The following is an 18,616-nucleotide window of genomic DNA, read 5'->3' as shown; positions in this document are numbered from 1 at the left end:
TGAAGTGATCTTAAGATGGACCATCAGAATCTTCCGCTGCGCCATTCTGATAACATTCTCTTCTTTGACTTCACCCTAGGTGAATTATGAGGAACCCATTGATCCTTCTGTCTTGTCCCAACTATCTTCGGAGATTGCTCTTTCACTCTTGCTTGGGCATTGTCTTCACCTCAGCTCTGATACCATGTTAAGTTTAGGTATGTTCTATGCTAGAGCAATTTATTTAAATTTTCACAGTTAGCAATCACATCAGCATTACGATAAACTGCAGATAGAACATAAATATAATATGCAGAAGACAAGCCAAGACAAGAGGACACAAGATATGGCGCAAGCCAGGGACAAACCCCACAATGTGTGGGAAAACCCTTTGATCAAATCTTCTTTTATCTTCAAAGTTCAGCAGAGAAAGAGAGAGAGAGAGAGAGAGTACAATTACAACAGAAGTCAACACTTTGACTTGTCTAGATCTAAGCATAGATCATCTTCTATAACAATGAGATCAGTTGAAGACATTCTGCTTCAACTGATACCTATCATCAAGCGGCATCTGGTCCTCTTTCTGCACCACTACATACTACACCATGCTTCACTAATCACGTTGCTCATGTCCATGATCTTATCCATCATCATGCTGCCCTTCATTTCCATGATCTCATGCTGCCCATGTCCATGATCTTATTGCTTCATGTTACCCATGCATCAAATCAAGCTTCATGTTGCCCATGCATCATATCAAGCTTCATGCTGCCCATGCATCAAATCAAGCTTCATGTTGCCCATGCATCATATCAAGCTTCATGCTACCCATGCATCATATCAACACTGCTCAACGAATATATACCCATGATTGCCCAGCGTGACTGCCCAATGTATATACAGTCATGAAGTCCACCTGTGTATATATACTCATGAAGTCTACCTGCGTATATATATTCATGAAGTTACCTGCATGTATATGAATCCACCTACGTATATACATTCATGAAGTCCACTTGCGTATATATATTCATGAAGTCACCTGCGTATATATATTCATGAAGTCCACCTGCGTATATATATTCATGAAGTCACCTAGGTGTCCACCTACGTATATATATACATGAAGTCCATCTGCATGTATATGAATCCACCTACGTATATACATTCTTGAAGTCCAATTGCCTGAGTGACTGCGTGTATACCTGAGTGTGAAAGTTGTGCGTGTATATATATATTGATTGCATGTATATATATATTGCCTAAGTGATTGCGTGTATATATATATATATGTGTGTATATATATATATATATATATATTGCCAGAGTATATGAAGCTATTGCTACGTTGAACAACTCTTTATGACTGCGTTGAATCCGGATGTCATCACGTTGACTGTATTTATCCATGAACAACGTGTAATGATTCCAGATGGCATCACGTTGACTGTCTTGTCTTCATGCAGTGCGTATGTACTCCATTATAGCATATCAGTTCCTACCCTTACTGCGGCTAGATAGATGACCTACGTATTAATCTTATGCCCTGCGTAACCCTAGACTGCGTATAACCATGAACAGCATATTACGATGGCTACGATGTACAACGACTTACCTCTTCATCACTGCGGCTTGATGACTTTGGCACTCTTGACTGCATACGTGTCTTCTTGACCAGCATATCTATATATAACCATGAACAGCTTCATGTCCAGCGTATATATAACCATGAACAACTTCATGTCTAGCGTATATATGTCTCCATCATCTGCATTGGTAGGTTTTCATGATCGTTGGTAGGGCATCATCTTTGGGCCAGCGTGTGTTTCTCTTGGTGTCTCACTCCTTCTCCAAAAACCCAAGACGTGGAGAGGAGGAGATCACTCAAGAATTGTGTCCTCAAATGACATCAAACCTCATCTATTTATACTAATGTGTAGATGATGAATAGACACGACGTTTGGGCTTCTAGAGCCTACATAAGAGCTGGTCGGCTTCATAATAATTACATAAACAAAATAAATTCATATCTCCATAAATACTTATCGGAATCGGATGATCTTTGGATCAATCCTACACCTCTCGACGAGAGGGATCCAATAAAAATATCAGCTGCCATAAATAAGCCGACCCACATGGAGTTTGGCCCTAGTTGCCAATTTAACAGTGCTAGACCGGCTATCGCCTCTACACTGGAAGAACAGGTAAACCAAAATGATATTGGGTTGGCAGACATGGAAGTTTCACTACAAGGGTTGGATATTGCTCAACCGACCGTGGTAGTTACAAAGGGCTTTATAGCCTAGTAGAGGGCACCAGCTCTTCCTTCCTATCTATTCTGTCACCTTCAGACCTTCTTGCCTGGAGCGGACAGCAACTGCAAACAGAGGGACTCCAGAACAGAGAGGGTTTTGTTGCATCTGCTTCAGAAGACCTGGGGTTTGGCAATATAGCGTTGAACGAGGTAAGCTTGAGAAAACTTCTTTGTGCATGATTTGTCTGTGCAAGGTGGTGAATTGAATGGCATTAAATTGAAAAACGAGAGTAAAAGTCTGCCTGTGCATTGAGAAAAAGTGAAAGTCTACCTGCATATTTCACCGAGTTTACCCAGTTTTTTCCTCTGCATTGGAAATCTCCTCAGCATTTTTTAAATTCTCCTGGAAGGAAGAGACATGCAACAGTAGAGGCCAGCCTGTGTGCGTGAAAAAAACTGAATTTACATATCTATCTATGTGCTGAGAAGAGAACCTGCATCCTTATGCTCTGTTCTGTAAAAACAAAATTCTTCTTTTCATAAACAGACAGTTAAATTCTGGGTGACAGCAGTCTTAAAACAGGAGAATTATTGCTATTTGATATTGTAAGGAACACACGAGAAATTCCTTCTTGGGTTCAGAAGAAACCGAATTCAGTTATCCTCTGTTTCAGTGCTTGACTGTTTATTTTCCTGAGCATTTTCTTTTCTGGTTAAAACATAAAAAGAGCACTCAACACCATGCCAGGAGGATTCATAAGGAAAGAACCCTCAAACTCTAACAAGTTGCACAAGCACCCTGAGGCGGTAGACCTTTTCACCCGGGCAAATTGGAAATCCTTCTTTGACAAAATTCAGGGTTATGATGAGGAGATAACTGAAGAGTTTTTAATGTCCCTGAGACCACATTCAAAGACACATGCCACAGTTAGTTTTAGGGGTTTGACCCTAGAACCTACCCCTGAGCTCATCAGTAGAATTATTGGTCTACCATTAGGGCTCCCTTGGAGCAAAGAAGAGAGATCATTGGGCCAAGTTGCTAAGAAAACATTTTTTCTGCCCGAGGAGCATCCTGTAGAAGACAAAAACGGAGTTAGAAGGACAAGCTTGCCTCCTCTTTGGAGTGAAGTTAGTTATCAAATTATGAAGTATATCACATGTGAAGGGAGGTTTAGCATCATCTATGGATATCATTTCAGGTTGTTACATGAATTAAGGCATGGGATGGACTTGCCTCCAGCCAAGAAACTAAGCATCCCATATTTCCTTCTTCAGTCCTTAATTGAATGTGGTACAAAACTAAGTGAAGGGATCCCAGATCAGTTGGCCCACCATGGGCTCATCAAACTGTTGGTGAAAGATGCTTTACACACCTACACTGTCCCCATATCTTGGGAAATCTTCAGAAACATGTCCAGGGATGATAACATTAGAACTTTGGCTACGAACATCACCCCATCCAGCAGTGAGGAGGGGGAGCAAACTGAAGAAATTCAGAAGAACAATGATGAGGGAGCACAGGACATTCAAGCAGAGGGCAAAACAGAGGAAAAACAGAAAGAAAAAGAAGAATTTGGCAAGACTGTTGAGCCTAAAACAGAGGAAGAAACAACAGCAAAAACAGCAAGGGAAAAGAGGATACAGAGTAGAAAGGAAAAGTCCGAGAAAGCCCAAATGAAGGCTGCCACAGCCAAAGCAGGCACCCAGAAAGAAAAGGGAAAGGCACACCCTAAGATATCAATCATACAGACAGAAACAGTGGACACAGAGATTTCTACAGGAAGCGAAGAAAAATAACAGCAGGAAGAGAAATCCCCTGAGGCGTTGGCAAGGGAGGCAGCAGTTGTGCTTGCTGCATTAAGCACACCTACAAAACAAAAAGGAAAAAGAAAGAGGCAAACCTCCATGTACTTTAAAGCCAGGAGAAGCAGAAGGATCAAAGTGAGCAAGCCCTAGCCACAATTAAAGGAACCAATTGTCGTTGAGGACACAACCACTAAATCGAAAGAAGAGTCTCCTTCAAAGATATCTATCACTTATGAAAGGGGAAGCCCAAAAACCTCCACCTGGAGAGAGAGAATTAGGATGATGGACTCAAAGGCAGCTCTACAGGAAGCTAAAACATCTCTACAAGAAACTCTAGCTAAATTAAAAGAGACTGAGAAATTGGAGAAGGCAACCAAACAATCACAGGGAGAAGAAAAGATCGAGGAGATACTGGAACCAAGCCCTCAGCCTAACTTGGGATGATATTACAACCAGTTAGAAGGTGGGAAGATCATCCCACAGAAGTTTGTTGTACCACTTTTCTTTGCATTGGAACAAGAACAGGTTAGGACTCACACTTGGATGAGAATTGCCAAATCCAAGGGTGTTGCAGACATAGGCCACCTAGAAGAACAACTCAAAGAGTCAAGAAAAGAGTTGGCCATGGTGAGGCACATGGAAAGCAGTCAAAGAGCCAAATTACAGGAAGAAAATGAGCTGTTGAAAAAGCAGTTGCAGGAAGGTCATAAGGAAGATAGGCCGTCCATTTTGGGAGAGCAGCAGCAGCAAGAAGGACCTCCAGCAAACAAGGAAACAACCGAGGAACAGCAGAGAGAGGAAAAGTTGCAAGCTGATGTTGAGATGCTAACAAAACTGCTACAGGAAAAGGAGTCACAGGCAACAGAAGAAATACAGGTTTTAAAACAACAGGTGCAAGAGAAAGAAGCCCAAATGGTCTGCATGGCCAGCGGGGCAGTTGAAGCCTTACAATGTAGGCAACCTGCTAAGTCATATGCATTATATCTTAAAGATCAATGGTTGCAATTTCAAATTAACACATTGACCCAAAGGAGCACCATTCCATTCCATAATTACAATTAGTTCATGTATTTGTGTGACAGTAGCTCAGCTGAAGATAATGCCAAGTTAGCAAAATTCTATTTACACAACTTGGCACTTTCAAACATGAATCTATGGGACCCCAATGCCGCATTGGGAGATGTGCAACTCATGGCCATGGCTTCCTGGTTAAGCCATGAGGAAAAGAGGGCAGCAAAAATTCGGAAAATTATGGACAGGGAGCTAAGTGAGCCACTCATGATCAAAGCAGAACCAAAAGATCCCTCAGCTTTAGTATATGCCCATCAACACCTTGCCAACAACCCTCAGGTTCTCCCAGACTAAGTTGAAAGGCAAGCTCAGGCCACTGCTCACTTTGAAGACATGGAAAGATTGTTGGGTGATAACTGCATTCATGCTTGCACAAGGAGATGGAACACATTGTCCCACAGTCTGAAAATAAGAGAGTACCACTCCCCAACAAGGATGAGGGAGGCTTTGACAAGAGTGCCACTTTATAAACAGTCAATGCAAAATCTGAAGTCCAACTGGATTGGCCTAAAGTTCAGTCCTCCATTGCTTTTGGGACTACTGGAAGGGGTCAAAGAAGAAGAAGAACACAGGCAATGGGAGGAAGTAGAGAGAAACACAGGGTTTCATGACCAAGAAGAGGACATCACCTCGGAAGCCTGGGATGTCAGAGAGGCAGTCAAAGCAATCAAAGATAATGAGCTGGATTAGTTGCTCAGAGGATGAGAACCACATTCAGCAGGGGGGTGATGATGAGCCCCAAAAATGAGTAACTTTATGGGCTCATTTTGCCTGTTATTCTCGATTAATCCACCATTCTTCATAGTTTTATGCATGCTTTTGAATATATTTATGTTAATTGAATGAATGAGAATAGTCACTTGACCACAAAGTCTAATACGTGCTTATTGCATATTTTTGGACATCTTTTGGACCAAAGTCAAGCATTTATGAGCAAGTTGACAACCAAAAACGAAGGAACAAGGCTGAGGATTTGTAGGAAGGGTGTCTCCTGCACTAAATGACCCCTTTCTCGAGTTCTCCACCATCAGCTCGGAGTTCAACAACCCACCAAAGACGATTTCAAGGGGCAGCCGAGCAGGTTTTGTGAAGTGGTTGATTAACTGCAGTTTTGGCAGCCAAGCTCCTAAAGTTAAGGAGAACTGTTTGGGAGTCCTCGTGTTGCATAAGTAGGAAGGCTTCAAGCCTTAGTAGTTTAGCTATTGAACAGTTGTTTTTCGCACTTTAGTGCAACTCTGCATTTCAGCTCATTTTCGAGCTCTTGCTGTAAACAGTTTTGTGACATGATTATTTTTTGAGTAATGGAGATAAATTTCGCTTTGCAACAGCTCTGAGCTTTCTTAGGAGGCCGTAGCTCTTGGGGATGGGCCCAACCCAAGTGCCAGTACCTCCTTCGTGTATTTTTATGTGTTTTCCTTGCATTCATAGAATAATTTCTGTTATTTAGGTTAAGATCTTGCTTTGTTACTTAGGTTGTTTTTTATTATTAAAATACCTTTTCATGTTTCAGGTTGATTTGACAGTTTGGTAACAGAAAAGATCTGCAAAAAGGCCATCAAGCAATCCTTGATCTCATCTCTCCCTCCTTGGGACCATGAGCTGAGACCAAGGCATACTTGCTGCCACAAAAACACTGTTTTTGCCTTTCCATGCGATTGCTAGTGTTAGATTTTTAGGTGGAAAAGTTGATACCAGTTGTACTTGCATGTTTAGATCTGTTCTTGCTTAGTTTCCATAGTTATCTTGCATGATTTCCTGTCTATAAACTTCTATTCATCATGTTTTTGGTTTTTGGGTCAGATTAGGTCAAAATAGATAGCTCTCTGGTTTTTCTAGTCTTTGTTCAATCGGTTTTGGAAAATAGTGTGCAGAACACATGTGATACATTGCCACCTATCCTTCCTCCATCATACCACCTGCTCCAACCCCTAATTCCAGATTTCTTTCCTTCATTCACCACGCTTTTCCAATTTGACCTAATTTCTACATTCTTGTGCAACATTGCTCCCTCCATCCTTGAACAAATCCAACCACCTTCATCACTCCTTAGCTTCATTCACCAGGTCCTAGACCCCTTCACATCCTCATCCATCCTCCATTTCCACTTTCCCACCTTTTTCCCACCATCAACCCTCCAAAATCCTCTTTCGGCTCTTCCTGTAGAACTTCCTGTAAAACCCCTGCAGACTTCCTATAGAAGTTCACGTGAGCAGTTTTTCGAGATCTGATCACTGTGAAACTCTCTGGAAGGGTGCTAGGGACCCCTTAGGCCCTCTTCTCACCTTCCCGACCTCCTGCAAGCGCCCACTCCATTTCCTTTCGCCAATCAACCTCTGCACAATCAAAAACAGTTAAAGCGCATGCATAATAATTCTGCAAGATTACTCAAAAGTACAAAAAGATGTTTTTTTCCATATTTTTCTTCAGAAGTAGCTTAGTCACATGCATTTTACCTTTCCAAAAGTCAATGGCATCCATTTCCGCAGCTTTCATCTCTTTTCTTGCACTAGTAAGGTTAGTCGGTAAAACTAGGGTTTGCTAGGGTTTGCATTTCCTTTCAGTTTTCAGCTTCTTTCTACAAGTAGACTAGCCTCTTTTGAGTTAGCTTTCGTCCATCACAGTTAAAAGCTTCTTCTAAGAGCTCATAGAAGTTGGCTTAAGCTCCTAGCGAACTTGTGCCAGTTGATCAAGTGACAGCCTGCGGCAAGAGCTAGTACTTGTGCATATAGCACCATCGCTTCCAAGTTTGTTACGAACAACCGAGTTGATAAAAGTAAAGAAGGGAGTCCCAGGAGTTGCAGCATCATTGCTGCAATACTAGGGCCCACCAATTACCTCCAAGATTATTGCCCTCCGCATAAAGCCAATCCTCTCCAGGATGATCTCAAAGAAACAATTTGCCTTCCTTAGACACCGCCATATCCAAGAGGCCATAGGCACCACTCATAAAATGCTTCACTCCATCAAAACCCATTCTAAAAGAGTTGCCATACTCAAGATTGACTTATCTAAGGCTTTTAATAGAGTAAATTGGACTTATCTTCAGCTCATGTTCACACACATTGGGTTTCCTCACCAATTCATCAAATGGGTGGGAAGTTGTTTCACAACTGTTTCTTTTAGCATCCTAATCAATGGGGCAGGATCTAACTTCTTCCAACGCTATTCCTTCTGACTATGGAAGGTCTCAGTAGGCTCATAAAATCAGCAAGAATAAATGGCACTCTAGGAGGCATGGAAATCAATGTCAGGACCATTATTTCTCACCTTCTTTTTGTTGATGATGTTCTAATTTTTCTAAATGGCTCCTTTAGAGATACCTCTAATTTCGAGTCAATTTTATCTCTTTTCTATAAAGCAACAGGAATGGAGCCGAACTTCGACAAATTAGCAATCATTTTCAGCTCCTGTCTCCCAAATGAACAAAGATATGCCTCCCAGCACTTCGGGTTCGTAAGGCAGGAGCTGGAAGCTGGACTGAAGTACCTGGGTTTCAAGCTTAAGCCAAACGGGTACCACATTGCAGATTGGGCGTGGATGCTTCCAAAAATTGAAGCCCGAATAAATATTTGGCAGTAGAAGTAGCTCTCTAAGGCTGGTAGACTCACCCTCATAAAATTAGTCCTTGAGGCATTTCCAGTCTACTGGATGTCTCTGGCTTGGATCCCTAAAGGCATTCATCGCAAAATCAAGCAGATCTGCTACAGATTCCTATGGCGTGGCCAAACAGTAGGTAAAACTTTCGCTTGGGTCAATTGGGAAAGGATAGCAAAACCCAAGAAATGGGGACGTTGGGGATTCAAGGATCCCCAGGACTTTGCAAAGGCCCTAGGAGCAAAATTGTGTTGGTAAATCATTACCTCGAGCAGCCTCTGGAAGGATGTAGTTTACAAGTACATTTATCCACTATCAATTTCAGATTGGAATCATAGCCCCAGCCACAGTCCCATGGGGGTCTCAATCATCTAGAAGGCCATCACGCACTCAATTGATATCATAAAACAGGGCCAAGCATGGAAGGTGGGGGATGGATCCCAAATCAGAATTGTAGGAATTTACAGGGTAAGTTCCACAGAAGAATACCAAAAGGACACCGCTCACAACCAGATCTCAAATCAATACACCAGTATTTTTGACGTGGTTAAAACCCTCAGAGTGCAAGGAGGGAAACAGTCCACGGCCTGTCCCAACGTGGGTACAGACAATTTATTAATCAAAGAATGAAAATTTACATAAGCTTCTCTCATGCACGGATTACCCGAACAATGACCCTCCATGCGCTTTAAATAGAACTCATGGACCAATCGGGTGTCAAGCCACGGATCAAGTGTCGGTAATACCGAGGTGAGAGTGAACCGTCGGATCACTACATATCGTGACCGTCGGATTGTAAGTTACAAAATGTACAACGGTAAAGAAACACACTTTACCTAACTCTAACCTAACTCTATACTAGACCAAGTTGAACTTAACTATATCCTATGTGTCGGAATATCCTAACATCCCCCCTTAAGAACAACTTGGGATAGGATTGAAGGATTTACAAATATGACACAATAGGAGAAGGAAGGAGGCACTAGAGCCTATCCCCCCTTAGTGACAACTTCCTGAACTCCAAGCATATATCGAAGTTTAGTGAACTTCGCCTCTGTGAGAGCCTTTGTGAAGATGTCTGCAACCTGATCATCCGTTGGACAATATTGCACTTCAAGAACATGGTCATGAATGAGCTTTCTGATGAAGTGCATGTGTAGTTCAATGTGTTTGCTGCGCTGATGCTGGACTGGATCTTTGCATAGCTGAATGGCACTTTGATTATCACACCAAAGTGTGGTTGGATGCTGCTGCTCAAAGCCAAACTCTGATAGGATCTGACGAAGCCACAAGGCTTCCTTACTAGCTTCCACGGCACCACGATACTCTGCTTCTGCTGACGAAAGAGAAATGGCAGCCTGTTTCTTACAAGCCCATGTAATAGGTCCTGAACCAAGAGTGAAGACATAACCGGCAGTAGACTTCCGATCATCAAGGTCACCAGCCCAATCAGAATCAGTGAAACCAACTAACAGAGGAGCTGCTTTGGCACTGTAATGAATCCCAAACTGTATTGTACCTCGAACATAACGAAGTATTCTTTTAGCTGCTTTCCAATGACTTTCACGGGGGTTTTGCATAAAACGAGCAACAAGGCCAACAACAAAGGAAAGATCAGGACGAGTATGGGTTAAATACAAGAGTTTTCCGACAAGTTGACGGTATAAGGTAGCATCAACTTCAGGAGAAGTACAAGAGACTGAAAGTTTGACTCCAGACTGAAAGGGAGAAGGGGCTGGCTTACAGTCTTCCATGTGAAAATGACGAAGAATATCACAAGCATACTTGGACTGGGAAAGGAAAATACCCTCTTGGGATTGCAAGACTTGAAGACCGAGAAAATAGTGTAAGTGTCCTAAGTCTGTCATTTCAAATTTCTTTTTAAGGCTGGACTTCACATGGTTTATAAGGTTGGGATCACTACCAGTAAGAATAAGATCATCAACATAAAGAACAAGGATGATGAGAGAGTTGCCCACTTTCTTGGTGTAGACAGTATTGTCAGAATGACACCTAGAAAAGCCAGATTCTAAAAGAAAGCTATCCATTTTGGCATACCAAGCTCGAGGAGCTTGCTTGAGGCCATAAAGGGATTTCTTAAGTCGACAAACGAGGCTGGAGTCTGTTTGTATGAAGCCAATGGGTTGTTCCATATAGATTTCTTCCTGCAAGTCCCCATGCAAGAAGGCAGATTTAACATCCATTTGATGGACTTCCCATTTTAAAGAGGCAGCAAGGGAAAGAACAAGGCGGATAGAGTTCATTTTGGCAACTGGAGAGAAGGTTTCAGTGTAGTCAATGCCTTCAACCTGTGAAAAGCCCTTAGCAACTAGACGAGCTTTATGTTTATCAACTTTCCCATCTGGTCCATACTTGGTTCTGTAAACCCATTTGCATCTAACAAGTTTGCGTCCCTTTGGTAGAGGAACAAGATCCCATGTATCATTTGTCATCAATGAATGATATTCTTCATTCATAGCTGTTTCCCAATGTGGATGGCCTGAAGCTTCTGCAAAAGTGTCAGGATCATGATTTACTGGAGCTTGAGCCAGTAAAGAAGAGGCTCTTTCAAACTGAGAACGTGTACGTCGCTGATCTGTAGGATCACCGGCAAGATCACCTGCTGCATCCCGAGTAGCACGGACCCATCTTGGAAGTTGAGGATCCTGAGAAGGTGGGGAAGGATTATCATCCTCGCTTTCATCATCAGAAGAAGAAATGTTTTCAAAGATAGAAGAGATAGGAAGAGGTGGCACATCCGCCGGACTAGGCTCGCAGGCCGATTTATTTTCATCAAATTTTACATCTCTTCTAATGATAACATTTTTGGACTTAAATGGAATAAGTCTATAGCCTTTTACATCTTCAGAATATCCAACAAAAGTACATTTCTCACTCTTAGGTTCTAAGGCTTTATGCTTTTCATCTGGAATATGGGCCCATGCTTCACTTCCAAACACACGAAAGTGACTTACATCTGGTTTAATGGAACTCCAAGCTTCTTCTGGAGTGATATTCTCTAGAACCTTAGTAGGAGTGCGATTGATTATATAATTTGCACAATTAATTGCTTCGGCCCAAAAACTAAGACTGAGTCCTTTAGATTGCAGCATACAATTAGCCATTTCCTTTAAGTGCGATTTTTCCTTTCAGCTACACCATTTTGTTGTGGAGTGTATGGAACAGTATGTTGCATTTGAATTCCATTTTCGGTGCAAAAGTTGATGAATGCATTTTTAACATATTCTCCACCATTATCAGTTCTTAGCTTAAGAATTTGATGTCCAGATTGTTTTTCAACGAATGCTTTGAAGGCCAAAAAGGTGGTAAATACTTCGCTCTTGAGTTTTAAGAAGTATACCCAAGTGCGTCTAGAGAAATCATCAATGAAAGTTAAGAAGTACTTGCAGCCAGAGAATGAAGCAACAGGAAGAGGACCACATAAATCACTGTGCACAAGCTGTAAAGGGGCTGAGGCGTGCCAAGAGGCACGTTTGTCAAAACTGTCCCGATGATGTTTTCCGAGTACACATCCGGAACAAACACCATCTTTGCAAGATACCATAGGAAGACCTGTCACCATGTTTTCTTTACATAGATGCTGAAGGGAGCGATAGTTTAAGTGACCATACCGCTCATGCCAAAGTTTGCTCACTTCATCATTATGAGCAACAAATACTGAGGGAAGATGGGATGACCCAAAGTTGTGAAACTTATACAACCTTTTGGAATCATCAGCAAGACCAGTAGCTAGAATCTGTTTAGGATCTTTTAGATCCTTGATTACAACATCATGAGGTGAAAATTCAACAATTTTACCTTCACCTGAATGAGTTATCTGATAGACAGATAGAAGGTTGCAGGATAAGTTTGGAACACATAATACATCATTGAACTGACCATTGTCTAGATGAACAGTTCCAGTCCCTACAACATTAAGAGATCTATCATCACCAACATATATATTTTTGGTGTTACAATCATTTAAAGAAGAAAACATGGCTTGGTTTTTGGCCATGTGACAAGAGGCTCCAGAATCAATGAGCCACTCATGAGAATGAGAAGAAGAAGAAGATACATTTAATGCATAACCAGACTGAGATGATTGACGATGACATGCAGAAAATGCCGTTCCGGAAGTTGAAGTTGAAGTAGGCTCCAGATGGATGTTATGTTTCTTCATTGCGGCTTCCAAGGCTTCCATCTTCTTAAAGCATTTAGATTCTAAGTGGCCATCTCGATTACAAAAGTTACAATGTCTTTCAGTCTTCTTCCATTTGTTTTTATTGGGCTTATCATATTGCTGAAATGATCTTTCATCTTGAGGCTGAGTTGGTTTAGGACCATTCCTTTGAGGATAAGACTTCTTAGGATTCTTTGAATTTGGATGCTGCTGGGCGGCTAACGCTTTTGTGGAAGAGTTTCCAAGATTAAGAAGACCAAGGTGTAAGAGTTTTTCTTGTTCTCTTATTAAGGAATCACAAAAGGAGTCAAAGGAAGGGGGCTTGTAGTCTTTGCCTTGACAAATGAAAGCTTCCCTGGTAGAATGGAAAGTGGAAACAAATACAGAGTAGGCTGGCCCTAACTTAGTGAGGATGGAATAAATAAGGTTACCATCATCTTTCTTAACTTTAACACCTTCCAAGAGATATCTAAGGTTCTTGAATTTTGACAAGAAATCTTCAATGCAAGAAAAATTATTAGGATCCAAAGTAAGCAGCTCATTTTCAAGTTGATGGGATCTAATTTCATTTTTAATCCCAAAAACTTTAGCAAGTTTTTCTAATGCTTCATGAGGAGTTTCAATTTCTGCAATGTGGAATCTAAGATCAGGAGAAACAGACATTCCTATCAAGCCACGTGCTTGATCTTGTCGATTTTCCCATTTTTCGGCCTTGTCTTCATCTTTGGGTTTCTTCTCTTGGTCTGTGGCTATTCTGAAGAGACCTTTACTTCTAAGTAAATCTCCCATGTAGGCGACCCATTGGAAGTAGTTAGTGCTGTCAAGAATGACTTGGCATGGACTTTCCATTTTTGAAAAACAACTGAAGCTGAAGATGCTGAAAGTGAGTGGTCCAATGGATAGATCTCGAAAAAATAGGCGGTTTTAAAAAAAACGGCTCTGAAAAAGGCTTCCGGATGAAGAAGTTATGGCTTTTTGAAAAAAAAATTGTTGACGTTGCCGGCAAAGTGCGCGAATGTGCGGGAATGAAAAAATCCGCCCCCACAAAATGGAGACTTGAACCCAAGACCTCTACTCTCTTAAAAGGTCTTTGAACCAATTGATCTATACAAAAGATTTGAGAGAGAGAGAGAGAGAGAGAGAGAGAGAGAGGGGGGGGGGGGGGGGGGGGCCTCGATTTGCGTGCTTGCCTTGGGAAGACTCTTTTCCCCTACAAAACACAAAACACAAAACCCAACACGAATATCCAAAGAAAAACGAACCTTACGGCTCGAAGTTAGCTTTAGCCAAAAAACTAGAAATTTTAAAAAAAATCTCAAAGTTAGCTTTTAGCCGAAAAACTAAATATTTTCCTCAATGTTTCTGATTTTCCGAGATCACACTAAGGTGCAGGGAAAAGAGCATACGCATGAGAAAAATCCTTTCTTTCTGTTTCTGATTTGCCCAGATCGCACAGAGTCGCAGGGCAAAGAGCATACGCAGAAATGAAAGGTATAGATCCGGGAAAAAAAAAGGCTAAATAAACCGAAACCGAAATAAGCAGAGAGAAAATGACAGTAAACTGCAAAAAAAAACACTGTATACCTCCCGATCTGAAAAATGACGCAGCTAGGGCTACCGGAAACCTTTTCGCGTGAAACGAAAGGGGTTCCTCACTGAAACAGATGCTCCGAATGCAACAGAGCAGTCCTCTCGGCCCGAAAGCAGTCAGAAACAGCAGATCTAGGAAACGACAGCCGCATGCAGTTCTACCGGCTTCAGATTTGGATCACCAACGGACGCGGCCCTCAAATAGCTCTGATACCATGTAGGAATTTACAGGGTAAGTTCCACAGAAGAATACCAAAAGGACACCGCTCACAACCAGATCTCAAATCAATACACCAGTATTTTTGACGTGGTTAAAACCCTCAGAGTGCAAGGAGGGAAACAGTCCACGGCCTGTCCCAACGTGGGTACAGACAATTTATTAATCAAAGAATGAAAATTTACATAAGCTTCTCTCATGCACGGATTACCCGAACAATGACCCTCCATGCGCTTTAAATAGAACTCATGGACCAATCGGGTGTCAAGCCACGGATCAAGTGTCGGTAATACCGAGGTGAGAGTGAACCGTCGGATCACTACATATCGTGACCGTCGGATTGTAAGTTACAAAATGTACAACGGTAAAGAAACACACTTTACCTAACTCTAACCTAACTCTATACTAGACCAAGTTGAACTTAACTATATCCTATGTGTCGGAATATCCTAACAAGAATTGGCTCCGATGCCTGGGCAAGAAGCAAAAATGCCCATATTTTGCCACGAGAGATGAGACAGGAACTCACAGCAGCAGGGTTCTCACAACTTGCACACATCTCGGCGGAGGAGCAGCATGAGAGGCCAAATATACAATGGAGGGATTTTGAGCATCTGGGCATAAGTGGCAGATGGAGCAGGGAGTGGATGAGGTTCGTTGGGGCGCTGGAGGAGGCAAACATCAAGATCTCAGCAAAAGAGGATAAGTTGATATGGGCCAAGGTCCCCACCGGCATATACTCTCCAAAGGTTGGATTCGCATCAATCATGGAAACTCGAGCAATGGGAGTTATCTGCTGGTGGTGGCGATTCATTTGGAAGCTGAAAGCCCCCCATAAAGCTCGGCTACTCATTGGGACTATCTTTTCAAATAAAATTCCCACAGACCAAAACCTGAAAAATCAAAATTTCCATGGCCCTTTCATATGTAGCCTATGCAAAGCTGCCATTGAGGACACCGATCACCTCTTTCTCCATTGCTCAGTACCGGCTAATATCTGGAATATCATTACCACAGCGCTCTCAGTTCACCTTCGTTGGACAGGCCACAATGTAAATGAGGCTTGGCAGACATGGTAGTCAAGCACGGCCAACCAGAAATTAAAAAACTTACCTCTCATTATACGCTGGGGCATATGGATTATCCGGAACCATGGAATTTTCCAGGATAAAGATATATTGGGAGCGGCAGCCTGCAATCATATGTTGGCCATTTATAACTCAATCCCCGAGTATCCAATCCAGCATCCCCCTCGGGAAATAATCCCAGAAGTAATAGACAGAAGTCAGCCATGGGTGTACTTCGATGGCTTAGCCCAACTAGAGGGTTGCGAGGGAAGGGCAGTCCTATATCTAATGATTCAGTGAGCTTCAAAATAAAAGTGGGATTAGGGAGAGGCACAAACAACTACGCGGAACTAAATAGTCTTAGACATCTCCTCCTCTTTGCCAGGGTAAAACACTGTCATAACCTTCAAATATTTGGAGACTCTCAGCTCATCATTAACTGGATAAATGGGATCTATAATTGTCACTTGCACACACTCAGAGACTTAGTGGAGGAAGCTATTGAATTAAAATCTCAGTTTGAGTCTTTTGTCTGCTCTCATATCTACAAAGAAAGGAATGAAGTCGTTGATCTTCTTTCCAAAGAGGCCACGCAGCTGACCAGAGGACAGTGGTTGATTCAAGAGTACAGGGATGGAGACTTTTTCCAGATCTACCATAGGCCTTTCATCGAAGAGACGGTTCATTTTCAGGACTGATCAATATGATCATCCTAGTTTTTTGTTTTTTGTTTATTTCTGCTATACAGTTTTTAACATTGCAAATACAGACCTGGTTTATTTTTTATCCTTCAAGTTTAATGAAGGAAGATATGGAAATATAATGCTCATAACGTCTGGACTGACACTCTGCTGATAGTAGTGAAAGCATTTCTCAAATGCTGGCTTACAACATGTAATTTTCTTAAATTTCTTAATGAAAATTACGCTTTTTCCTTGGAAAAAAAACCTACAAAATACCAGCATGAACGGCTTTATGCACAACACTGCTAATACAAAAGTAAAATTATAATTAAAAGCTATACCATGACTGGCCAACGTAATCATCTAGCTAGCTCTGGATATTAACCACTAGATGATTTCGGATTTTCTAAATATTAACCACAGTACCTTACGGGGTTAACTAGCCGTTTTCTTTTCTATATTAATGAAAGAATATACACCTAGTTCATACTGTCAACCACGAGATGACATCAGATTTCTAAATATTAACCTCATTATCTTCTGGGGGTTTACCTAGTTGTTTTCTTTTTCCGTATCGAAAAATAGGTAATGACAGAATGCATACATAGAAAGAAAATGACAAATGTATACCAACCTGATTCCAGACGAAGAATGGGGCTGATCCCTTAGACTTGCACAAACCACCCTCGTTTCACCTTCTTCCACGATGGTGAACCCTCTTCTTTGCATTCCCCTGTTACAGAGCAAAATTCCTTAAAAAATTACTGGCCATGCCAAAAACCAATAAAAATGAAACTGACAAAAAAAAGAAAAAGCAGAAAAGCTTTACCTGGAATATCTCTATCAATTCAAATGCCAATGATTAAAACCTTACGAATTCCCTTCAAATGACAATGTTTAAAACCCTTGCGATGTCCTGTGAGATCTCCAACTTTTCCTGATTAAGAGCTTGGGCTTCTCCTTCTGGAGCGGGCTCCTCCTCTCGGGCTCTTGGACCCTTCATAGCTTCTTTCGCTTTGGTTTTCATGATTCTCTAGCTGTCCCCCTGCTCTGAACGCTGAACGCTGTCTTTATCTAATGGTCCAACCCAGAAGTGTGTCGATGTTCACCAAATACCTCATTCTTTAGAGTTGGAAATGGGGCAATGTTCCCTAAATACTTCGTTCTTTAGAGTTGGAATATGGCTAGCGACTTAGAATGGCTGTTGCAAAAGTCTTTCACATTAATCCCAGAAATGTGTGTGCTTGAAGATTTTAAAAAAAAAAGAAATCTTCGTCATGACAATGTCCCGTTAAAATTTTGAAAACGTCCTCATGGGCAATGTCTCGTTAAAATTTACAAAGTTTTAGGTCTACTTTATTTTAAGTGAAAGTTGTTAAAATTTAACATTAATAAAATTAGCAAGGCTCTCAAAAGTGCCTAGAGACGATTATAGGATTGTTAAATTATGATCATTTTAATCATATATGTACATTTTATTCAACATTTTTAAATTTCAGTATCTTGATATTATGTGAGCTTGAAGGGGAACACAACATCAATTAATAAAAAAAAAACTACACTACTCAAACTATGAGAATATCAACTCATTAATTGATTAACTTTACAGTGAAATTATACCAGCGAAAATGAAAATAGCACAATCAAATTGAAAATATTGTGTAACTTCCTCAAATAAATAAAATGTTTAAGTGAAATTGTTAGTTTGATTTTAAAATATATTTTTAGTTGTTTATTCATTAAGTTTAATTATAAATGGAGTAGTCTACGGAGGCTGTAGAATGGCCCTTTTTCCGGCATCGGCGGGAAAATCGTCCGGTTCCGGCGATCGGTAAACTCTCTGCCCTCCACCACCATCTCCCCGCTCCGCCACCACCTTTCTCCGCCACCCTCCCTGACCGCCCTGACATTCCCTGACACCCTGACATCCCTGACCGATCGCCTGACATCCCTGACCGATCGGGGAGTAATTCCTGCGGCGAGTAATGAGCTGGAATTCGGAGAATTCATGCGGGGAGTAATTTCCACCCGCGCCCATTCAAAATTTCCTCCATTCGAAATTTCCACCCGCGCCCATTCAAGCTCTGATGCTCTGCGCTTTCGCTACGGCAAGAGGGATACGCTTTCCTCCAGGGAGGTGCAGACTGTTGTTAAACTTGTTCTTCCGGGTGA

General features: G+C 41.6%; 1 long non-coding RNA gene across 3 annotated transcripts in view; it reads right to left on the bottom strand.

The window, feature by feature from the left end:
- LOC149169981 (uncharacterized) overlaps nt 1-17,659 on the bottom strand; it is an 87,217-nt gene extending 69,558 nt beyond the window's left edge. For 2 of the 3 annotated variants that reach the window (XR_016259436.1, XR_016259435.1), the window contains exons 1-2: nt 17,274-17,659; nt 17,079-17,177 (exon numbers count right to left, since the gene is read on the bottom strand). This is a non-coding gene — a long non-coding RNA (uncharacterized LOC149169981). The remainder of the gene's footprint in view (nt 1-17,078; nt 17,178-17,273) is intronic. The other variant, XR_016259434.1, reaches the window with a different exon arrangement.
- Nucleotides 17,660-18,616: the final 957 nt, after the last annotated feature.

The sequence above is a fragment of the Pinus tabuliformis genome, chromosome 4_2 (assembly GCF_031772625.1).
Source record: "Pinus tabuliformis cultivar Carrire ecotype Pingquan chromosome 4_2, CPIR1, whole genome shotgun sequence".
NCBI lineage: Eukaryota > Viridiplantae > Streptophyta > Pinopsida > Pinales > Pinaceae > Pinus > Pinus tabuliformis.
Note: the sequence above shows the minus strand (reverse complement) of the source record. Positions and strands in the feature narration are given on the sequence as shown.